General features: G+C 38.5%; 1 long non-coding RNA gene across 3 annotated transcripts; it reads left to right on the top strand.

Annotated features, from left to right (window-relative positions):
* Positions 1 to 224: 224 nt before the first annotated feature.
* LOC138105607 (uncharacterized) lies at positions 225 to 25,386 on the top strand. Of its 3 annotated transcripts, none has more exons than XR_011148559.1 (5): positions 225 to 309; positions 13,767 to 13,832; positions 20,852 to 20,948; positions 21,087 to 21,289; positions 24,312 to 25,386. It is a non-coding gene; the product is annotated as an uncharacterized lncRNA (long non-coding RNA). The 3 variants fall into 3 exon arrangements; XR_011148558.1 differs by having other exon boundaries at positions 20,875 to 20,948; XR_011148560.1 differs by having other exon boundaries at positions 20,875 to 20,948; positions 21,146 to 21,289.
* The last annotated feature ends 313 nt before the right edge of the window (positions 25,387 to 25,699 follow it).

A 25,699-nucleotide genomic window follows, 5' to 3' on the forward strand; every position in this document is an offset into this window, starting at 1 on the left:
TAATCAGTTGGTGCCAGCTAAATGTGAGCAGGCAAGCAGTCATTCTAAGTCTGAGATTAGGCAGATTGATACCAGCTGTCTGACAAATCTCTAGCACTAGATAGGACTGGAGGTGGAGGGGAGAGAATTAAAATTGCATGCACCCATTAATGCACTCATTTAAACATGCAATTTAAATGCTAATTGATGTTAATTCAGCCCAGCACTAGTGTTCAGCTGTTAGTCATATACTGTAACCTGGCTGAAGCAATAACAGTAGTAGTCTTGGCAGGGTACTATAGATAAACTCAGGGATCAATTCAATGTATGGTGAGTTTGTTTCACTTAATTTTTTATTGTATGTGTAATTAAAACTAGCTGAATACAGGCAAGAAAATGAATTGTGACCATTCTGCCACTCTGTGCTGACCACTCATTTAATGAATGATATTTTCCATCTTTTACACTGCCTGAAATCACTCTGTGTCTCAAAAGATCTTGAAGTTCTTTATTGAAATGCTTAGGCTTAATGACAGAAACAGCTAAGGATTCCCAAGGAAAGTGAAATCTTTTCTTTTGATCTTAATGGAATGCTCTTTGAAATTTTACCTTATTTTATTTTAGTCTTTTAGGTGAGGAAAAAAAGATCAGTTCATAAATACTGCTATGGGGAAAAAATACAAGTTAGTCATGACACTAGTTGTTTACTAAGATGTCTATACTTAACTAAAGTCCTTCTATTAACTTAGAGTGAATTTTTCACTCTGTGATTATATTTTTCAAGTGCATCTGCAATCTCGTGGTAAATTTAATAAATACTTTAGTATTTATTATGTTTAGTGAAACGTTGTTAATCCATCTGTCAGTGTTCGGTTCTTGTTACTCAAAGGTACTACTAATAAAAAAGGTTATATAATGCGAGTACTTGTGGCTGATAAATAGTAAATTTCCTAGGCTAACCTGTTCTTAGTGATCAGTTTGGCCTGCTTTCCTGTTAATATAAGAGGTTAAACACAATGATGGAGGTGGTAGGGCTTTTATTAAGCAGCCAGAGTGCAGATTTGGCTCATGATGTGTGTTAATATCATCTCCATACGCCATAAACCTGCTGGGTCAAATTCTGGGCTTTCTGCCAGGTGCTGTGCTCAGTTACGCTGCTGTGAACCTGTGGCAGGGATGTAGCTTCAGGGGTGAAACAAGGGGCAAAATGTTGCCCGGTTTGCTGAAGCCTTATAAAAACTGGAAGTGATGGAAGGCCCAATTCTTTGCTGTTTGCACCTAGGAAAAGTAAGTGTAAAATGCTAACAGATTGACTGCTGCAGTTTGGTCATTTGAAACAGTGATGTAGAGCTGCTGTCGGGAGGATGCAGGCGCTGCAGTGTGTAACTCCCCATGAAGGGCTTGATTTGAGCCCATCCTGTGCACAGACTCTTTACTGCTCAAGTGACTTTTGATAAGGACACAATTCACGTAAAGCTTAAGATTTAAAAAAATGACAAACCAGCCTCCTAGAGAACTTTGTGTGGGAACAATTCTGGGATTTAAGGACTGCCATATAAAGGCCCATTGCAGAGGAAATTGAAGAGGGGAGCTGTGAGGCAGAAGGAACAAACAACACACCAGAATGACATAACTGTGTATTTATCCAAAATTATATCTTTAATTCATCATCTGCATTTGAAAGATTGTGGTCTCTGAAACTTGTTTGCTATGATACAGGGATGTTATAGATCCAGAATCTCAGTAACTGTTTTACTACTGAATGACACTATAATTTCAAATGATTTTTTAAGGTACATTTCTGAGTTCATTTTTTTATTTTATTTTTTTCCCCTCCAGGAGGGTTGAGAGGAATGGTAAGTTGGGGGGGATTTGTTTGAAGGTGAAGGGGGTATGAGATTTTAAATTGCTTGGCTTATTGGTAGTGGTTTATCTTAAATTGTGCTGCTGCACTGTATTTTTAAATTATGTCAAGGGCACCTAGACCATATGGAATGAAAGGAAAATAATGATTTAAGAGTGTATCTATCTATTTCAAGAACATCCTCACAATGTGTCAGCAGAATCACATGGTCTACAGTATCCAAGAGAGAAGATAGGTCTAAAATAACCAGTTTGAAGTGATGGTTAAAGCTGTCACATGTGTCTACAGCTGGGCACCTAAATCCAGCTCCAAAAGCTCGTTAAAGGAATGTCTAGTTCTTGCTGCTTTGTGACTACTCAGCACTTCTGGTGCTATTCTGATACTAAAAAAGGATTTCATTGATAGTGAAGGTTTTTCCAGGATGTAAAGCTTCTGGCTTTGTAATGCATTTAAAAATATATGTGCTCCAACCTGGAGTTACTGGTTATTTTGTCATAGTATTCTTGCAAGTTTTTCTCAAAATCGGAGTTTACAAAAATTTGATAACTATTAAGATTATCTATATAAAATTAAATGTTTCAAAAAAGCTTTCATAACTGATTCTTGAGAATATGAATCTGGATTGGATGCTATAATAGGTGTCTTCACTTGTTTTAATTTATGCACAAGTCTCAGAGAGTAGTTCTGCAGTACTTACTGACTTTCTTGGTAGTAAGCTGGTACATAAAATGGCTCCTGCTACTTTCCCTCCTTAAACCAGTGGCTTTTTCAGATGCTTTTTTTAATGCAGGTTAATAGAAAATGTTTTCTGAAATCTGTATAGAATTAAGTGCTTTGCTCTATCGGAGCTTAGTCTTTCAGTGAGAGAGATACATATATATACTCAAGGAACTCTACTAAATGTGTCTCACAGCAGTAGTGAAATGGTTCTCTGTGTCATAGCTCCCACAGAGAGGAGCTCCACAGTAGTCATTAGTAGTACAGGAAACATCAAAGGTGGCAACTGAGACCTGAGCCTTCCCTGCAAGAGGAAATCAAAGCCCAGTGGCTCTACCACTGCTGGCTATTTCAACAAAAAGCAGGCAGCTTTAAAAATGAGCAGTAGGCATGGAAATGGTGGGATAAGTGGCACTCAACCAGCTACAGAACAGATATAATTTCTGACCCAGGAGTCAGACTATGAGTTTGACCTGTATGGGAATGTGTTTTTCTCCAGTCTTTTTTTTTTTTTTTTCCAATTATTTTCTTAGGGATCTTTACCTGTAGGAAAATAGCAAGGGTAATGTAAATAAAATTGAAATCTCAAATGCAGGTGGGTGTGGACAGGGCCACAGGTGCAGAGTGGTGAAATCAGCTTCTGTGAAAAACTGCTTTCCTTGTAACCTTGTGGATCACTAATCTTCCATTCCTAATCTTGTCTGGAAGACATACTATCTGCTGCAGACTCTTCTTCCTCAGCAAGTTCTTTGCTACTATCAATAGCTGCTGGACTCAGCAGGTGAAAGCTGACACACTCTGGAAGTTGGCACACCTACATCTGTCTCATTCTTCTTGTAGCACTTTGCTAAGACCCTCTGGATTTCTGTGGGGAGTCTGCATACTATTTATTGTACTGAAAACTGTAGGCGAAAACCAAAATTAAAAAAATTCTAAGAAGCTCAGAAGAAGCTGATAGAGACTGAGGGTAGTCTCTTTAATGGGTCAGGGGAATAACAGGACTGATTTGTTTTCCAGGAGAAGGGCTGAGATTTTAGATAGAGGCAAGTGGTTCTCTTTGTGGCTCTTGACTGTCCTCAGACAACAGATTTTCAGTGCCACAAAATAAATTGTTTTAATTTCCTAAAGATGATTTCAAGTTCTCTTGTGGCAGGAAATACTATTAAGTTCTTCCCTGAGGAAAATGTTCTTAACCCTGCAGGCCTATCACCAATACAGAGCTTTACTCAGCTACAAAAGCTTTCAGTTAAGCAGAAAGCACTGCACAGTCAGTAAGTGGAAGGAAAAATAGAAAGCTGAGTTTTGAAAGCAGGAAGAGACAAGTAAGTGTTCTCATGAAACAGGAGTGAAATGGAGAGCCAATTGTCTAGAACTGTAGTTTGGACATCCTCACCTCCAAGAATAATGCAGGGAAGCAAAAGGTTTTTGGCACTCCAGGGAGATCACATCACAGCTTACACAGCACATTTCCTATGATTTGTGTTATGAGAGGATCTAGAGCAGGGATATATTTTTTCTGGTGCATGGTGCCACAGGCTGGTACGTTTTGCATGGTGTAGGGTTGGGTCAGCCCAGAGCTGGGAGCTGGGGGACAAAAGCTCTTGTGGAAGACCAAGAAGACAGAAGTTCTCTCCTCAAGGTCCAAGTTCAGCAGAAGTGTGATATGGCTGCTCAACAAAGGCTTGCTTCTTTAAGAGGCAGAATTTCTTTGTTCCTGATGAGCTCCTTCCAACAGGCTTAGGTTCTTACATTTTAGAAAGAAAGAAAGCCTTGAATGCCACCTGGAAATAATTATAGTTTGCTGGTTGCTGTAAAATATCAGGTAAACTGCCATAGGGGAAATCTGGCATCTAACCCACAGTGGACAACACTGGCTGGGGGATCAGTGCCCTCAACACAATGATAAAATCACATGTCATTTAAAATGGACACTGGAAAACCAGGCAGTAAGAAACAAAGGCCCAGAACTACTAAGTAAGCAGGTCCCCAGCTGCCAAGGAATTTAAAGCTGTGTAAGACTTGCCAAAGATTTTAAAAGTGTCTCACTTTTATGTCAAAAGCAGAACCCAGTATTCAAGCCCTAAACTGGAGCATTAAGTCCAGCTCCATGTGTTGCTAATACATGCTCCTTGGTGGAATAGGCAGCGATTTCTCCTGAGCTGAACTTTTAAACAAATCTTTTGGCACAGCTTTCCACAGGGTCCATATTTTTTGTGAAAATATTAAGTAAAATAAAACAAAAAGTCAAGTTTCTTACCAACTGGTGTGTTTCAGAAATTATTATAATAGGACACTGAATGGTTCCTAAAATGTACTTTCCTACCTGAAAGCGAAAGCTAATAGCAGATAATAAGAGCCCAATATGTCTTATTGTTATCTGTCTCAGTAAAAGCTGTTCCATTTGCCCTCCAATCATTTTTTTAATCAAACTTTAGAGAAAATTGCACATATGTGGATTCATTGAAACAGGCTGTAATGTTTTGCTAATTGTGTCACATATAACACAGCAGGCCAATTTTTGAAAGGAATAACAGGTGAATAATCACTCTGTCTGAATTCTGCTAAATAAATGTAATCCCTAAATTTTAGTATCTTTCACAGGGGTTAAGCCTATTTCTGGGCCACACTCTGATCTGTGCTACTCACTAGCATAAAAGAAGTAAATATATTCTTCCTTTCTTGCTATGCACTTTATTGTCAGGGAGACCAACTTCCTACCAGTACTAAACAGCATTTTATACAACAAAAAACTTACTCTTTCTGCTGTGGATTCTTGAAAATGTCCATAGCCCTTTGTGCATGCTAAAGATCTAGAAACTCAGAAATGCAAATCTACAGTTCAATGCCATGTGTGTTTTAGAACATGAGCAAGGAATACCTGAGGTGATATCCATGGTAAGTTCAAGTTTAGAAGGGCAGAAGATTGGGATGCTGGTCCTGAGCTGCCTGGCTTTTTGTCTCTGTGTCTGTGAGTGGAGTTAGGGCACTGCAGAAGTAGGGCCATGCAGCACTGGACTTAGTTAAGGAGTCTCTGCCAGCAGAGTCCAACTCATTGCAGTCTGGCCCTGCCTTTACTCTTCGATAAATACATGGCTTCCCTTTAGCAAGCCCGAGAACCGCCCTTCTGCTGCCATGTTGGCTTTGGTGGAATTTTCCTCAGTACTCCTGTTCTCACAAAAGATAGCTCTACTCTTTGTTTGCTTCTCCTGCTCTGTTTCCTAGTTCCTTGCATTGCTAAGTTACTGGGGTGCATTCTGGCTGCAAAGAAAGGCAATGACGTCCCACTTCATTTGCTGGCCAAAAGCTGCTTGAGCAGCTCTTGCTGACACCAGTGTTAAAATTGCACATCTGGTGGCTCACATTGCTCTGCCACCCAGCTGAGCGGACAGTCTTTGGGAAATAAACAGCCTGTGAAGTGCTATCAAGTTTGCATTTCTGTCTCTTCTCAGCTGTTTCCCTTCTACCCCTCCCCACCTTTGCTCCCGTTCCCATCTTGCTTCTGGCTCTATCCACAAGCCTAAATCCAAGAAGGATCAGAGCAGTGTTAAAGTTTCTTAGTTTCCCTTAAAATTGCATTATCAGTCTGCTGAAGGGGATGTGGTAAAACAGCAAGGGACTGAAGAATATGTGGCAGTGAGTTTAAGTGGGGAATCAGGGGATTAGCATTGAGTAGGAACAAAGGAGTTTGAAAAGGAGAAAAATGCTGGGAATGAGCTTCAGGGGAAAGAAATCAGCCAGAGTAATACTGTGTTGTGAGGGAAGGTGCCGTTAGGCAGAGGATATAAACTTAGGAAGAAATGTTTGAAAATAAAGAAGATCAAAGAGGTTTGATAGGAAATAGAAATACGGTAAAAGGAAACCCATAGTAATAACAGGAATAATTATATGAATAGTTCAAATAAGCAGAATAAAACAAAGACACAGAAGTGAAAAAGATTACACAGGTAATAAATATTTGGTATAGCTATACAGTGAGGCAGACAGTTTATATGTGAATGCATCACAGGGAATGTAAGGGAAAAGAATGGTGTTACAAAAGAGGAAGGAAAAAAGGAACAAATAAAGCATTTTTATTTACAGGAGGTACCCTACAAGACTTGATTTTACACACTCTATTATGTATTTAAATAGCCTTTGACACTGGAAAAAGAAAGGCAACAGTAATTTGTTGGTCATACAAACTTCACCGTATAGTAAATGCTGAAATACTGCAGTGAAGATTCATGTTAGAAAATAATTTTCAAAAGTAAGGAGCAGATGCTGAGCAGGACTTTCCCTCCTGAGTCAGCTTCTGCACAGGGTATTTAGAAAGAAGCATAGATGGCTTTAAAACTAATTTTTATGTCTCTTTTGACATTTAATTGAAGCAATTTCTTATGTAAAAGTTTGATTTCTCCATCATACAATCCCTATTAAAGTTTAAGCAGAGCAATTTGAAATGTCAGGATAATAAAACATGAAAATAGAAATAAATATGCAGCATCTCAGGTTTTATTACAGACTTACATGACTATATGCATTGGAAAAAGTAGTATGAATAGCTGTTGAGAGAAGAATGTGGAGGCTGATAATCAGATCTGGAGCAGCTTGCTGATTTGAAAGCGAGATAAATGTCTAAGCACTGCTAGAAAGCATTAACCAAAAACTTACTATGTTCTGAACATTTCACTGATGATTTTAAGACGGTTGTACGTGAACAGAGATGCTCCAGCTGACTGGAGAGAGTTTCACAGTGTGTGGGGAAGTAGGTGAGTACAGGGAGTACGGAGAGTACAGCTCCTCAAGAAGAGGAGCTGTTGGTTGCAACCAGCTAGAGACCACTAAGTTTTTAGTCTTTAAATTTGCTAAAGAAGGGAAGAAAAGAAATTGCTATTCTCAAAGTTATCTAACTAAAACTTCTATAAACTTAACCATGCCCTTGAAACCATGTGAGAAATTAATAGTGTTATTTCCTTGCCAAGATTCTACCTCATGTAACTTAGATGATGGTGGTTAATTTTGTCTTAAAATTACTACTAAAAATGGATAAGAAAAAAAGGTTGAAAAAATATTATCTTTTAAATTACATACCCAAATTACCCATAGTATGTCAATACAGTTCTCATCCCAGCTCTTGTAATCAAAAAAACCTCACCCTGTATTTCCCAGAGGTGTTCCCCTGACCTATTGAAATTCTACTCTGCTTTCCACATGGCTCCAAGAACAATTTAAACCTATTTGGTTCCAGAGCCACTGGATCATCTCCCATTCCATGTATACCTATGCTATGACAGTTTCTTGGAAACAGATACATGGCATCTTGGGTTGGAGGCAATGTATTGCAGAAAAGATGGAGCTTCCTACCTTGCTTTCATCCCCAAGATGCTTGCTTGTATCACTGTGGCTTCTCTAAGCCCTTCAAAAGTAAAAGAGGGAAAGTACCGTCTCCTGAAAAGGCAGTGTAATTAAGCTTACAACCAGAAAACTCATTTGCAATTAGTAAAATTCAGTGTAAATATGTAATTAAGAAAATAGGGCTAAGCTTATAAATTTCTTGCCTGCTTGACTTTTAGTAGTACATAGAGGTTGGTCCAAATCAAACAGAGTCACATTGAATTAGAAGTATTAGAATAAGCTATCATCTTAAGATTAGGCATCTGGCTGTAAACTCGTACATGGAGATCAGGCAATACAGATTAGAAAGCAATTAGCTTATCCTCAAATATGTGCTTTTATCTGCTTACTGAATAACTCTCTTGACTCTGTGCTGACCAGGACCTTGTAGCTCTCTGGTGCCATTTGAGATGCATTTCATGTCACGCCACAGGAATATGCAATGGTACTTCCCATCCCCACCTCCCTCAGGCCGTAGATGCCACCAATCATCTATGTCTAGTCAGCAACTGAATCAAGGAATTGAGACACTGCACAGTTAAATCTGTCTTACTGCAACCTGAGTCTGCACTTAAACAGAGATGGGTCCCATTACTGACTAATCAGTGTATCACTGCTGCAGAAGCAGCTTTCCAGTGCATTCAGTGATTTCCAGTTATATTTTGTGTTCATGTAAGTAAATTCAATGTATTTATCAAGGACCATCTTCTGGATCAGAAGGCATTAATTTCATAGCAAAAAAAGAACAAAAAGCAAAAACAATTAGAATTCTTCCAAGAAGAGATGTGAGGATTTAAAGTAACAGAGAATGTAGCAGAAGAACAAAGGGGTGTTAATTGGCTGATTTTAATATTAACTTGAAAACGAGAAGCTTTGTTATTGCAAAGTCAGGAGGGCCAGGAAAAACCTAATTGAAATGCTGGGAACATAGTAAGATTTAAGGTGGGCCTTGATATATTTAGGGAAGACATTCTCTGGGATCAGCAATCCTATATCCAGAGTCTACGCCACCTCCTTGAAAGCTTTGCTTGCGGGCATTTCCTTGCAGATATACTAGCAACAAGCTTGCTGTCAGGTATGAAGATGTTAAAGAACAAACCAAAGAACAAACCATACAGGCAATTCCCATTGTCCCCAAACAGTTGTTATTTATCCCAGCTGATTCCAGGGCTACAGTGAAGTGGGTGAGCACTTGAGATAGATTAGACAGCAGGTAAGCTGGGTAAGGAAGACACATGTTAAAGCATGAGATGTGAAAGCTACTATAAAAATAAAAGAGGCTTTTTTTTGTTGGTAATGTTTAATGTAGATGACAGGATTGGCAGTGTGTCACAATAGAAGGCTATCATTATCACTCTACATTTTGTTTACCTAGAAAAATAATTAGTCTACTGTGACCTAAATGGGTAAAAACAATGTGGTTATAATAACAACTGATTCATAGTTTCAGTGTGAAATAGAACAAAGTTGTGGTGGCCAGTGAGCCTATGGAACAAGGAAAGTCCACTGATGAGACAGTCCCTAGTATCAGAGATCCTTCCCAGGTTAGGGTGAACAGAAAAACCTTCCCCCAGGTTGGCTCGTTGGCCTCCCCGCCTCTTGTTACCTTACATGTTCCTGCCCTAGAAGGTTCTCCACTCCAGGTTCCTCCACTGGCCTTTGCCCCATTGCCCCTCCCCCAGAGTTTCCCTATTGACTTCCATTCCCTAATCCTGCCTTTGTACCGCCCCTATGCCCTCAGATCATTGGTCTCTGATGCTCACCCTGCTCCCATACTTAAACCAGGACCTTCCATTGTACTTTGTCTTCATCCCTGGAACCCTTCATGGTGTGGCTGCAATAAACCTCATCCATGGAACCCCATACGAGGACCCTTCCCAGCTCTTTCTTGTCGACCCATGTACTGGAGCTATCCATGCATGTGTGTGTGCACACTGTGTGAGTGTGTGGTGGTCCTGCCAAGTGGCTTCGCTAAGGAGATGCTTTTAGGAAGGTCACAGCATCTCGCGCTCTGGCACCACAAAGCCGTGCAGGCAGGGACACAAAGTTTTTTGAATTTTACCTGGAATTTCTATTGGTAAGATCAGCTGTGAGGAAAGACACAGCTGAGCCATGGGTCTGAGTCTGTATGAAAATTAACTCAAATGGCAACAGCCCATGTCTTAAGAAACTGAAATGATACAGGTCGATATGACAATTAGTGCACTCAACTAAATAAATCACGTGGAGTAGGATACATGAAAAGTAATAAAACAGTGCAATAACATCTCCTTCTTCCATCCAGAGACAAAAAAATTAACACTAGGAGGTTAATCTTTCTAAATCTCAATTTCAGCTCTTCACATGCTCACTATTAAATGGCTCCCTGACTATGGTACAAGCTGCTCATTGTCATTTACAGTGCTTAAACTCCTCCCATGTTTCATCCATTTTATACAGCCATTCAAACATGTGGTATCATTACCTAATAAAGATGATGTGGAAGCATACTGGTCATATTTATCTTATTTCCCTGGCAGTCTCTTTTCTTTATGCCCACTATTTGCTTTGGATATTTGTTTACGAGTTTGTAGAGGTATTAAAATACTTTTTTCCTTCCATAAATAAGGGAGGCACAAGAAAAAAGAAACCCACTGGTTAAAATTTTAAAATTTTTTAATTTGCATTTAAGGATGAAATCCTTGAAGCAGCCATTCTGCCTAGGTGGAAATGGTTAAAAATAAGTTGTTGCATGATAGTAATTAGTAATGTATAGAATAAAAATAGCATCGATAATTAGCATTCAATTAGCATTTATCTTTCAGTTTAATCTCTCCTATGGCTCTTCAGTTTATATGTCACTGACTTATTACAAGAAACTTCAAAATTTTTTTTAGGATGACTAAAACCCTTGATGAGCTGATTATTGGTATGCCAAAGTCATTATCATTTAATGTTATCTCATTTTCTTCCTGTTCTTCTCCACCTGAGGCAAACTGATAAACAACTAAAAGGAAGTCCCTTATTACACAGTCTTTCATTAAACTGTGAAACTTTTTGCTATGGAAATTGTGGAAACTATAGTTTTGCCTGAATTGAGAAAGACATAACCTCATACCCGTAGGATTATTAAGCACAATGGATTGTGACATCTAATCAAATGACATCTGAGCCAATCATCTTAATACCTTTCACAACTGATGGAGAGAAATAGGCCAGTGAGGGCATAATTAATCTCATCCTAAAATAAATGTCTGAAATAGGTCAGGAGAAGCTCAGGTAGAGAACTCTGTGGAGAGGTGAGGTTGATCTTACTCTGCAGAGTACTCACAAGGAACCCCTGCAGCACAGGTCAGTGCAAAATGGATGAGCATGCTGGTGAAATATCACCATATGTCTGTATCCTTTTATATTTCTCTCTCAGCATTCATTTTTTGGACACTCTTGGGTGCAGGATAATGGAACACACTGATCTCTCTCTGGACAGAAACAGCCAATGCACTGTCCCTTACAGTCTGCACACCAAGGAATGTTAACATTTGGCTCTAGAGATGTCCAACTGTAACAGGCATACCATATGAGTGGCTGCAGCGCCTGTATTCTAGGTAGTACCTACCTCTTGCTGAGGCTGGCACTAGTACCTAGAGGTGCACCTTCCCAGAGATTCCTGCAGCAGAGGAATAGGATCCTGTAAGAGTTGTCCTTTTTGTGGTACTCCCTCTGCTCCCAAACAGTTTGTGCCTCAGGGATTTTTGCACTTTGAAATACATTTTATACTGCTGGTAGTGTAAAGAAGGCTGGCTAGTTTCAGACAGTAAGTTATTTAGTCTGAGACAAATGAAAGGCTAGTCGTTAAAGCAGTAACTATGTTAAGTAAATAAGTAAGTAATAACTTCTGCAGAACTGTTTCTGTTTCCTGCTTCCCTACTCCTGAATTTTCTACCAGAGGCATATCTGCTGGTTTTAAGCTAGAATCTTTGATCCTTTTTTATTGAAAATGTTCTGCACAAGTTCATGGCTAAAATTGTCATCCAAAGGCTAGTAGTTAAAGCAGTAACTACTACTAAAAAGAAACCCAATAGAAAAGATAAGCAAGCAAACTGAGCAACAAAATTCCAGGAGCGCACACACATGGATTCTCCAGTGGCTTGTTCTGAGTTTGACCTTTTGGTTGGTTTTGCTGGAGACCTTCTTTAACATAGAAACATTAATTCAGTTTTGTTTTGTATAAGGCACTAGCAGCATTCGGAAAGCCCTGAGAAGTCACTCCACATGGCGCATCTTGTGCCAATTCACACAGGACACAGCTTCATTGTGAAATCTGTGAATTGATCTCCACACTTTCATGAGAAATCTTATTCTCTCTCCCCACAACGACTGCCCATTCATTGTTCTGTGCTCACATAGAGAAGCTGTGGATTTTCAGCTTGACTACTTTTAATAGCTCCACACTAGCAGGATCTGGCCTGACAAAGTGAAAATAAATTGCACCAAATATTTTAGCTCACTTGTGTTATAATCTCTGTGAATGAGATTAAAATTAAGTAGATTTGTCATTATTGGAGTAAAATTGCTCTTTTTCTTTCTTAAAACACTAGAACTCTGCCCATATAACCAGAGGACATTTTGGTCCTAAAATCTCTCCTGCTGTTTTGTTTTGGGTATGCTTCCTGTTTCTGAAAAAAAAAAAATAAAAAGAAAAGGAGTGGGCACACTTCCTCTGACGCTGCAGGAGGAGCAGGACATGAATCATCTCTTGGGAGTTATTTTTTTCCAAAATCCTAATGTTCTGTGCATTTCCAACTGTCTTTTGCTCCCTATTTTCCAGGTGGAAAGAAAAATTCTTGTATATACTCAGCTGTTACTTGAGAAAGTATAATTTATAAAATATTTTTTCATAAATTCTTTTCTGCAGAAATCTTTGGAACCTGCTCTATCCTCCTTTTTGTATTGCTGGAAGGTTTCTTTGAAAAATAACTAGTTTTCATCTCCTTTTCCCTTGTACGGGTATTTTTAATTACTGTAAAATACTCTGAAGTTATCTTGTTGATGATTAAAATCATGCAACCAACCGAAGTTTAAAATATCGAGTCTACATATGCTATTTATTATAGTAGATTTTATTGTCATTTTTAGAGATAAACAGAAATCAATTTCTGATTTCTGATATTCAGATGTTCACTTGCTGTTCTCAAAAACTTAGAAGATGAGTATAATAAAGGTATGAATAGTACTAATAAATAAGTGAGGAAGTTAATTTTAGTCTCAAAATTATATAGAATCTCTGATAACTATACGGAGAAGATACAATAATGGCTATGAGCAAAACTTAACTATTTTTATTTATGGATAGGTAACACAAGAACATTAAAAAAGATGCTACGTGTTCCAGTATCTATTTTTACTTTTTCCCTAAAATTTTAAATGCAGGCTAGGAATTACTTGGTGCTTTATGGCAGTTTTACAAAATTAAATATCTAATATGATAGGTAAGAAAGATAAACAGATGGATAGGTATGTATGCTATACATAGAGAATATATTGCTGCATAAAAATAAAATAATAGGTTAAATGCAAAAATCTTTATGTTCAATAATTGTGGTTTTATGCATTTCAGTTACACCTTTTCAATTCTCTAAAAACCTAGAAATGTCTCCCTCACCTTTGTGCAAAAGGCTGACAATACTCCAAATCTAGCTTCCCTTGCTAATGTAAATCAAGCTTTTCAAATTACGCGTTGCTTTAGACAAATTCTCAGGCTTCTCTACTTTCCCTGTTTACCAAGGACATCTCCTGCATTTTGCCCTTCTTTGTCTCGTACGTGTGAATCACACAAATAATTTTCTGCCCTCAGAGAGACAAGATTTTGAAACATATGGCACATGGTGTCTTTGGTCCCTTCTCCACCCTCGGACAAGAGGTAAGCCGTGTGTGTGTGTGGTGCCAGGCAAGGACCCTGCTGCAGAAACTTGCTTTAACTGCAGAGTGGGAGAGAAACACCAGCTCCTTGCTGAACATATGAGATCTAAGTAATGCCTCCACTCCTTCCCCTTCTGTATTTCCTACAACACTGCTAATATCCTGGGCTAAAAACAGTCTACCAGAAACTAAACTGTCTTCAAGTTGTAACATTGATTCTGTGTCTTCATGTTTGCAAGTCTTCCTATCTGAGTAAAAAGTTTGAAAGGAGCTTTAACTGCTTTGAGAAACAGTTGTAAGTCATAAAAGAATATATACATATAGTAGTTCTGCTGTAAATTAGAATAGTGTGTAATTAAGATACTGTTAAATATTATATTTCTGCCATCCCCAATGATTTGAGGGGGAAGGTCACAATGCCCAAGTCTCTGGACATGGCCTCACTTGGGCCAGACTGAGAGCAGCTTTCCTTATGCAGAAGGCTAAATCAGCACTTCTCCTTTGGCACAGCCAGAAGTATACAAAGGTACAGCCTAAACTCTTATCTTTGTCTAGGAGAACAGTCCTGAAAATAAACTCGAAGTCAGCAAGTTCCAAATCCTCTCTGTCTTTATAGATAGCTGCTGTCATTCTACTTCTGTTTGACTCCAGCCTACAGGTAGAGATCTCACCTCCACCTGGCATCTGCAGTTGTTGTTGTCTAGAATGGGGCCTTGTGATGCCCCTTGCTGGAAAAGCAACCAGTGACCTCAGATTCAGAGGTGAAATTTGACATGGTCGAGTAATCAGGGAGCATGATATTTTCTAGATGTCTTGTTGGGATGCTGATGTTCAGCTGTTTAAACTGTTCCTATTTGCTTACTGAGGATATTTTTTATTCTGGCAAACAAGCTGCCCAGCTCTGCCCCAAACACCTCTAACGTAAAGGCTACTGATTTAGATGGGGGATTTCCTTGTAATTCTGCCTTTCCCCAGGTAATCAGTATCGAGCGTAAAAAATAGGAAAGTTACCTTGCTTCTGCTCTTGATGCTGTCCTGGCTCCTGCCAAGAAGGAAGAGAAAACCTTCTAACAAGTACAAATAATTTCCTGCACTGCTAGAAGCAGAGCAGTACAAAACACAGGAGTATTTAGTATTCTGAATAGTAAAGAAAGAGTAGATGACTCAAACTACTTCTCTCCAGTTTCTCACTGAAATTCTTAATGAATGGCTAGCCTTCTTCTGAGTTCCAGCTGTTCCACTGAGCCTTATGCAGATATGACAATACCACTTGATATTTTACATTAATGTAACCATTAAATGGCTCCCTTTCCCGCTCAAACCATGAAATCCGCTTCTTCTGCTCAAATTATGGAACATCTGTCTAAAAAGAAGTATCATACTTGCTGTCACAAAAGATGCCTCAGATCTGATTGCAAGGGCACTTGTGTATGAATAAAATCACTCAAGTACAAAAGTATTAACCAAATTCTTGTGTACCATTTAAATGACTGATTGATGGTGATGACTGATGATTGCTGTGCATTAATGCCTGAAGCTCTATCAGGCATAAAAGCAGTATTCTGTCTGGTAGATAAGGTATAGGTTTTGCAGTCTGTAGGCCAGATCCAGTGAGAGCATGTGAGGTCTTTTAACTGTCTTTAGCTTATATTGTGTCCTGGGACTGAAATGGAATCTCTTTGCTTTACAGTACCCCCAGCCTTAGGGTGGGTGTGATTCCCAGCAAGCAGAGCAGTGTGTCCCATAACCATTTCCCCACCTGATGAACTGCCTTTGTTATCCTGTACACTTTGTCCTGAGGGTCATTTGGAGGAGGCAACATGTCTGTGGTAGAAGTAACAGGCTGGCATGAAACCAATTAAGTAATAGCAGCCTCAGAAAATACCTTCTCTGAGATAACCCATCAAGCCAATTTAATCTTCTCAGACATTAAAAATAAAATTGGCATTGGTAAAATAATTTATTAAACTTGTCTGTACTGTTAATCTGCAAACTGAAGAGAGGCTTGGGTGATTTCCACTCTCCGAAGTTAGTCTGAGGGATGTTACAGCAATGTAGATCCAATCCTTTTTATTTTATTCTGTGTGCACTCTTAGCACTAAAGGGAAAACATCCTGGAAGGATTGAAATAAATATCTGGTATTTATCACTTTGTGGTGGGCTGACCCTGGCTTCATGCTGGGTGCCCACCAAGCCTGTTTATCAGTCTCTTCCTCAGACAGACAGGGGAGAGAAAACAACGAAAGACTAGTGGGTCAAGATAAGGACAGGGAGAAATCACTCACCAATTACCATCATAGGTAAACCAGACAACTTGGGGAAAATATTTTAATTTATACCAACCAAAGCAGAGTAGGATAATGAGAAACAAACACAAATCTTAAAACACCTTCCCCTGCCTCCCTTCTTCCCAGCCTCAATTTCACTCATGATTTTCTCTGTCTTCCCCCACAGAGGCACATAGGGACAGGGAGTGGTCAGTTTATCACACATTGTCTCTGCCGTTCCTTCTGGCTCAAGGGAAGGACTTCTCACACTTTTTCTCTGCTCCAGTGTGGGCTTCCTCCCACTGGAGATAGTCCTTCATGAACTTCTCCACCATGAGTCTCACCATGATCTGCACCATGGGCTGCAGGGGAACTCCCTGCTCCACTGCCTGGGGTACCTCCTCACCCTCCTTCTGCACTTACCCTGGTGTCTGCAGAATTGTTTCTGTTTCCTGTCTCCCTGCTCCTGAATTTTCTACCACAGGCATGACTGCTGGTTTTAAGCTAGAATCTTAGATCTTTTTTTATTGAAATTTTTCTTCACAAGTTCGTGGCTAAAATTGTCATCCAAATTGTCATCCAAAGGAACTATCATGTTTTTTTTTTTTAGTCTTGATGGATACAAATAGTAAACCAGCAGTCTTTAATCTATATAGATACTTCCTGTAGAAATTCTGTTTTCTCTAGTGCAGTGAACTGCATTTAGTACAATGTAAAACATGAAGTCTTCTTCCTTAAAATGAATCTGTAGGCTACAGAGCTGTTTTCCCCATGTATTTGAATTAAGTTTTCCCTCTAATCACTCTCTATCTCTGTGAAGTCCCTTGACTTGGGTCTTTTATTTCCCTTAAAAAGGCTAAAAATGCCATGTTCCTAAATTCAGTGGGTTCTCGTAAAAAATGTGGTTTGAATTGATGAGATGTTGCAAAGCTGCTTAGTTCAAAATACAGACTAGATGGAAACTTCTTATGGTAAATGTAGTAACAAATTATTTGAGTGAAATAAATGTTTCCCTTTGGAAAACTCAGTTAAATTCTAATGACTATTGCCTACTGCTCTGGCAGCATGGCAGTATATTCAAATGGAAGGGGACAGTCTAGATATTTGATGATAAATTACTGAGTGAGCCCTTTATAGGGGAATAATTTCATTCTCTTTATCAATGATTAAGTATTTGAGCTATTTTATGTATATTTTACAGTGTTAGTGAAACTTTACCTTATTCAACTGAGGGTGCTGTTAAGAGCTCATTCATCTGATCCAGATAAAGGTTTCGAAAAAGATTTTTAAAAATGTGGTACACATTTGCAAAATGCTTACCACCTCCTCCAGGATTCTCTCTGTTGCTTATTGTGGCTGGCTATACAAAACAATTCCCTTAGAAGTAAAACAGAAGAAAAAAAGATGTTTTCTTTTCTACAAAATCCATGGAAGAATGAATGACTGGACCAATCCCACAAGACAAAAATGGCTACTCACTCCATTGGGATGTAAAAACCTGGGATCAGGCACGTGCCTTCTCTCATTCAGCCTCTTCTGTTGCAGCTACCTCGTTTCCACTGTGTTTGCTGGGTGCCACATCTGGGACAGCATTTGGGAAGCTCTTTTTTTCTCTCTAAACCTCACTCTGGACAAGCAAACACTTTGATGTGTCACTTCTTACAACAGACATGACAAATTATGATCACCTTTTGCTCTGCTTTATCATTTGGCTCTTATCTCTGCTTCCAACATTTTCTTGTGCTTTCCTGGCTCCTAATTTTTTTTTTTTTGCAAACTGGTATTTAGCATAATTCTGCCCTGATTTTCTCTAGCTGTTTCTTTAGAAGTTCTTCATCTGGTGTTCATCGATACTATGACTGTCTAAGTAAGGCGGGCAGGTATTATCCAATGTTTTGAGAGCAAGCTATTTAAATTTCTTGATATTCTTTTGATGTCTATAAGCTTTCTGTCAGAATGCAAACTAGGTAATCAGGTGTCCTTTACCATGCTTGAAATTCTTGAATTTGTGTCACAAAATTAAGCTCTAAAATCTCATGTATATTTGATGAAAAATGCTCTTGTTCTTGTAAATTGTTTGGGAATGTATCAAACCCAGGACTTGGCACACCAGTCTGTCTAAATCCTGCAGGTAACCTTGCTCTGCAAAAAATGAAACAAAATAAACTCTTGGTGAGTTAATGAACAAAGAAAGATAGGAAAGTTATAACTAAGTAAACACTGTAAAAGGAATGGAGTGATCTGAAATTTATTTGGGTCCAGGGTTTTAATGTAGGTTTATATAATCATAATAGTTACAAAATAATAATAATTGCACTGTATCTTGTCATTAAAATGGATCATTTTAATGATGTATTGAGTTGTAGCAAGTAATTAATGGCTTGTTAGTACTTTGTTATTTAGAAGATATTAATGTTATAATTCACACTTTAAAATAATTTGAAGAAGAAATCGATAAAAAAGCAAGTATGCATTTTTATCCCTTTGGATTATTACATAATTTAGAAGCAAGTGGCACATGAAGAGGATAATCAGCAGAGCCAACATATTGTTTTAAAGCAGACAGGCACTTATAAATAAATAGCGAAGTTCATTCTGAAGGCCCTTCTGGTGAAATAAACCCAGATGTCTGAGGCTTCTTTCATGGGAGATGTTTATATTCTGTGGGCATTGATACTGTTAACTTCAGTAGTGGGAAATCTCTTGAAAGACAAGCGGCTGTCAAACCCTGCTGTGAATCCCACAGTGACTTTTCTCAGAAAATTGTTTACTGTTAGTGGAATCCAAAACACAGAGATTTTCATGAAGACTGACAGATGCTATCATTTTTTGGTCACTGCTAAAACAGCAAGACCAATTCATTTCAGTAAAGAGAGTCAGGGGAGACATTTCCTTAGAAAACTATAATCTCCCCATAGAGGAGCAAGTTCATATACAGAGATATGGCTGGAGGCTGCTGTAAAACCCATGGCTGTTGTATTGGTATTTAAATTATTTATGAGAATGGAAATGTTAACTTTTTATGTAAATAAAAAAGATGAGAAGTACTTACAAAGCAAATGATGTTAATACTCCTGCTCTTCACCAGTACTTTTACTCTCAGAATGACTTTGTCAGAGTCTTTTGAATCAAAGGGAGATTTGCCAATAACATTAGCACAGGCTGGATCTGATCTATAGAGATTTCTAGTATATTACACAGAATATGAATTATGAAAAACCTATTGAAACAGTTTTACTGTTTCTTTTAGGAGCAAATGAAACCCAAACCTTTTGAAATTGTGCCCATCTCTGTCTGAGGTTCACTGGCAGGTAGAGACCCTAGAATACATGATTTATGTTCACAGTTTGATACTTAGTTATTTAAATAAATGGATCTATGCACACAGTTTACCAGAACTTAAAATTATACATGTATGATTTTGGCAGCTCTACGATGAACTGGCAAACCAGGATGTAATCCTTCCTTATTATGGCCTTTGCAGCATGTGATTTACTCATTTACAGAAGAGTTGTAATAGGCAGTTAATATTGTTAGGCCTGGTGATACAATAAAGCTCCTTAAAAGTGGTGGACATAACATTTTAGTCCTCTCAGGCTGAATGAAAGAGGGAACAACTGATCCTCTCTCTTGAAGTATCTGAAACAACACAAGTGTCTTCAACCATGAATCTGCTCAAGAGCCCTGACTTCTGCCAGCTCTGCTGTGGTGTGGCTGCAAGTAAGGCAAAGTGCTGGGTTTATATTGCTGCTGTCTGTGAGCATGGTGTAAGCAAGGACACATGCATGAAAACCAGAGACTCAAACCACATCCACAGCATGATTTTTGGTATGAACCTGAGAAGAAAAAGGTAATTAAGAGAGGTATTAGTTTGGATGCTGATGGAAATTGGGTTTGTATTCACGAGTAAAAAATATTTCTCTGTGGTTTTCATTTTGCTTTTTTTTCCCGCCTAAGAAAAGCCTGACGTGAAGAAAATTTTAATCTTCACAGCAATGCTTCCTCTTTACAGACACATTCCATAAAACTTACACTTCATTTTTTTGGTTCTCATATGGTAAAAGATTGGTGTTAATTATGTCCTCAGAATGTGTCTGCCAAATCACCACAAAAATGAGAAGGGTCTGATTCTGGTCTTACATTGTCTGTTGTGCTTTATCCCTAGTAATGTAAATACTCAATTTAGCTCTCTACTAATAGAGGGGGATCTCTCTCTACTATCAGGATTTACTTGCCAGGAAAAAGACCATCAGTTCACTCACAGATCCAATGGAGACTGGTTATTTGGTAAAGAAGAATCTCCTCCCACGCTAAGTAATGCTTTTCTCTGTCAATACTAGCTTGAGAAAGCTCAGACTTTCCTTTTGGTTACCTCAGACAATTGTTAAGACCCTAAACTGCATCATCCTTTAGAGTGGTGCAAGTGCTTGTGTGGTCATAAGGTTGGAGTTATGGTAGGAATCTAACAGATGAAAATTCCCCCATTTTTGTTTACTTTGCTGATTATTAGGTTCTACTAGCGCACAATTTTTAGGCTGACCTGAGCAGCTCTTCAGCAGCAAGTGGCAATTAGGGCCTGTGGTGAAGCAGTGAAACCACTGGCACACCTCCTGGGCTGTGCAGTTGCACCAGGAATAGAAGGGATCCACTAAACAAAATTCTCTGCACTGAGCAGTGTGTTTTGGAATGTGGGTAACTTAGGAAGAGTAACTGCTTTGAAAATCGTTTTGGAGAGGATCTTATTTTTTTTCAGTCTGAATGTTGTCTGTTTTGCAGAGATACAACACTGCAGTGTGGCTCATCATAGCTCACTGTTTGCAAGGCTCCTCTGACTGCTTTGAAAAGTGAAGGCAAGTAATTTTTCTCTGTGCTTGTCCATTAACCTACACATGTACCATAATACAGGGACCTTGTGTAGTAGGCTGTGTAAAATTTAGTGTCTGATTTGTGTCCTTTACCATGAAACATGTTACTGTTTCATATTGCAGCCTCAGATTTGGATAAAGTTGACCATCAATTATTCATGGAAAGGTTACCTTTATCTCAGTCACAGATGAACTTGGACTGTTGATGCAGAGAACCTCCATCTGCCTTCCTGTATTGCATCTCTGAATCTAATGTGTCACCAAACCCGACTCAGAGACATACTATCTGCTTCTAGGAGATGCTACACTTCACTTAGGAAGCTCAGGTACAGGGTTTATAAATCCTGGTGTAATTTTGCTTGAATGAAGGTATATTACTTCTTTACCATAGTGTTTCCTTCTGGATCAGGCAGACAGAATAATCTCTGTTAGAATCACATCTGCTCTAACAGCAAAAGTTCCCCCAACTTTCTTACCTTTTTTTTTCACTACAATAATACTTTAAAACTGAATTTTCATTTTCTCAGTGTTTTTTCATTCCTAACAATTTCACATGTCCTTGCAACCTCAGTCCCCAAGTATGAACTGCATGAATTATTTTTTCTTGTTTGGAAAATAAGGGAAGACAAGGATGTTTCTGATGTCTTCACTTTCATTTACACAGTGGGCACTAAAATATGGTCTGTGAAGACCAGAGTATTTTTGGAGCTCAGGTTTCGGTAGCTCCATTTATGCCATTGATAGTCCTCTGCTATATCCAATCCCTGAATGCATTTTGAAAGAGGAAGAGGCAAGAAAAAACAAAAACAAATTTTATCATATGTGTTATACTCCTCACTAAGCAAAGAAATAATATTTCTACATGTGATACTAAAATAAGGAGTTGTCCTTTCAGGCTTAGCCATTTTAATTACCCTGGATAAATGCTGTGTATTTCATCAACACATCTGTCTAAAATCTCTTTATAAAAAGCAGATTTTATTTATTATTTTGATAAAAAGTCCGTATCAATTAAGAAAGCAGAGACACAAAATATTTCTTGGAAAACACCAACTAGTTGTCAACTTTTTTATGGTATCTCAAAAGCTCAGGGTTATGCCCTGTGCCATCATCCTTTCCTAGGTTCAATAAAATAAGGAAGTGTCAAGGAACATTTTAAGGCAGTAAATACCAAGACAGTGAGGATATAAAAGCAGTTTCATTTATTAAATAAGTGATCCAAACAATTTATTCTTTAGGGGAAAAAAAAGTGTTTTGAAGCCCAGTTGCCTATCTGAGTCTGAAAGAGTAGAAATTGAGGCTTTATTTCTGTATTTTCTCTAAAATAATTCTCCTTCCAGGAGACCAGATCTGCCCCTCTGTCTGCAGATCCATCCACTCAGCTGTGAGGTCAGGAGGGCAATGCCACCACAGCTCAAACCAATTTTACCCGAGCTGGGGAATGACTTCTCTGCAAGGAAACGTGTTCCCTTACACTACAAGGAAGAACCATGAACTGCCCATTGGTTCAAGCTTCCCCTATATGTGTGAATCACACAATCATAATCAAACCCCTCTGTCTTTAAAACCCTGGGAACTCACTCTGTGTAATGAAAACCAGAAAGGCAACGAGAGGGTTAATGCAGACCCTGATGCCTTTTCCTGGTCTTAAAATCGAGAATCAAACACAGATAGAAGGAAAAAATGGATTTTACCTTGGTGTTTATTTTAAGGATCCTTAGGTGCACCATGTCCAGGTCGAATGCACCGAAATGGACACCACACCCAGCACACCCCCAAAAGATCTGGTATAACATTATAGGTCTTACTAATTAGCATATCTATCAAAAATTCCCCAGTGAGAGGCTCAAATGAGCCCCCCTCCCCAAGGAACCTTCCCCTGGATGGTTCTACCTTAGTTTACAGAATGTGTTCTGGGGAGGACCTTGGGGTCTGGGGCACACTGATCCCTACCTACAAAGCTTCTAAAATGTTTGGTCTCCTAGCTGAACAAACAAGTCCAAGAATGTAGGCAAAAAGCACTAAGAATACAGAAGTTGTAAAAAGGTATAACAGGGGTATAAAAGAAAAGGCAAAAAATCTTCATGGCATCAACCCAGTCTGACAGAACTGGATGAATAATTTATTCTTTGAATTTTTCTAACTTTTCTTTCTGTAAATTACCAAACAGTTTACTCCTTTCTTTCACTTAGTATTATTCAAAATTATTTGCTGAATAATTTCTGCAGTTAATTCCTGATCTGCATACCCTTTGTGAGCCGTTCAATAGCAATTCCTGCTAAACCTTCAGGCTGCCTCAGCTAATTACTGTGGGATATGCAAGCCACACTGTACCTATAAACTGAGCTGAACAAGCGTTTCTCAACATACTTTAAGACTGTTCCTCCTGGATGTCAAGGACCTCCTCACACATGAAAAAGATTAATTTATTTAGATATTGAAATAAAATACAGGCTAGAAGATTTGAATAGAAAAAGTAGCAAAGGGATGAAAGCTAAAATTTTCTTGTGAACTATGATCAGATTAAATGATAAACATGAAGTATTAGTATTTAATGGCCACCTCTAAAATGAAATCCACGGACCTACACTTCTCTTCCAGTCCTGTTTTCTTGTGTTTTAACTGTCCTCTGACCAGTCCTGAGAATATCCTGCCCTTGAGTGCCATTTGGTATTGTTAAGTATAGGCCTTGCTATCCATAGCTAAGACTCCCTTCAGGATTTTCTCTCTTGCATACTTTGTTGGTCTCTGTGGGCAGCAGGGTCATCCTGATGGCCACTCCCATGTATGTCACTTGCAGGACCTCCTGGCTTGTTTCATTTCTCAGGTTCTGTCTCAAACTTGCCAATTCCTACTTCATAGCTTCTGAGGTAAGGCTCACAGTAAATCCTAACATTCTTTTATCCTCTCCTATTTTGCTATTAATCCCTTTTCTTTTGGGATTAATAAATTCAGACTTGCCTGGTAATACCAATTCAGAGTTTTGCTGTGAGCATTGCTCCTGTAGACTATCCCGTTTCCTTCTTCCACTGGCTCTACTTTCAGGCTCGTTAAACACAAGTAATGGTCCTTCATGGCCTGTTTCCACTCTGCCTATCATTTCTCAGTCATTTGGATGGACTGTGGTGCCAGCCTTCTTCAACAATTCTGATAAATCTTCGAAACAATGTTCTCCATCTTCTTCTGTTGTTTAATGCTGCTTTCTCCTAAATCCAGGGAGGAGTTTCCCTTTATCACCTACAAAACTGAGTCTTCAACATCCTGCAAAACCGTTCTTTATAGACATGTTAAGATCACTGTCAGTAATCTGAATAATTTTCCATCCTTGTTCTTTTTTTCTCTTACCAGTACTTGCTTGCTTTGTCTTATATTAAGACAGAAAACAGTGGGAGCCAGAGTCAACTGTTCATTCTCTATTCAAACAGCATTCACAGATTTCAAGCCCAGGACTGCTTGCTTGGAGTCAGAGAGGTGGGAAAAAAAATGGTTTTACTTTCACAGAAGGAAAGCTGTTATTTAATTTAATTTTCAATGATTTCCAAGAAGATATTGTGAAATTTTAATTGAGACTACTTTGCCAATTAGATAAAAGTTCAAGAGGATTCTAGACCCCACAAAAGTAAAGTGGAAAATTAAGTGATTCAGTCAGCAGGTGACAATACAGAAAAAAAATTTAAAAGTGTTGACACACCTGTCTGGACTTGTCACAGTTGATTTCTGAATGAAATAAAGCTAGCTTGGAAAAGGATTCAGGTCTCAAAGTAGGAGCTGATTAGCAGTCTGATCTGGTATTGAAATCCCCAGTTTCCTGTGTGTAATTGCCTTTCAAATGTTCAAATGCTGAAGGTTGAAAAGTAGCATGCTGTGCTCATAGAGATCAGTGTTTGCAATGAATATACAGATTCTCAAATTTTAACTTGGTTTATTGCCATTTCACCCACATATAAAATTCATAATGAGAGCAAGACTTAGGTTATTAAGTGTGACAGAACAATGTATATATTAATATTAATGAGACTATATTTGCCTTGACCTCACAGCCTTATAGCATTAATTGTATTTCAGATTCTTTAGTTTTCATATATATATGTATATAAGAAAGATATGGGTGGTCACACTTTTACCACTCTTTAGATATCTATAGTCTAAATATCTATAGCCAATTGAGAGAAATAGGAATTTTGTGCAATTATCATAAAATACTGATTTCAAACTTTTGAATAAAGCAACTCACCTTTAGTCTTCAATGAGTGTAGAGGGAATGCAGGCATTTATCTCTAAAGAAAATTCCCCCTCTATCTTGCCTCTGATTACAATTTTGTCAAGTTTTGCAAAGTTCAATCCGTTTCCTTTTATGAGCTTCCATGTTTTTAAGTGTTCTCTGTTACAGTGCCATAAGCATTGAGCCATCAAATATCTGCAATAAAAGCGTTCGTTTTACAAAATGAACAGAATTCTTGTCTTCTCTTGAAGGGACACAAGGTGACCATCTTTTAGCCTATAAAATTCAGGGTTTTTTTCTCAAGCATCTCTGGTTGCACCTTGATTTTGTGCATTTTTTGCATCTGTGGAAAGCCCTGACTGACATTCATCTCCTCCTGTGGAGAGGATGTTATTGCTATGACTTGAAAAAACAAATGTTTTGCCTTCAGTGGCTCAAACACCATGTACACAGCAGTCCAGAGATAGAGTGTGCCAAGCTAGAGTCTGTTATGAATTTATATAGTCACCTGTAT

This window comes from Aphelocoma coerulescens, chromosome 2 (genome assembly GCF_041296385.1).
Source record: "Aphelocoma coerulescens isolate FSJ_1873_10779 chromosome 2, UR_Acoe_1.0, whole genome shotgun sequence".
Lineage (NCBI taxonomy): Eukaryota > Metazoa > Chordata > Aves > Passeriformes > Corvidae > Aphelocoma > Aphelocoma coerulescens.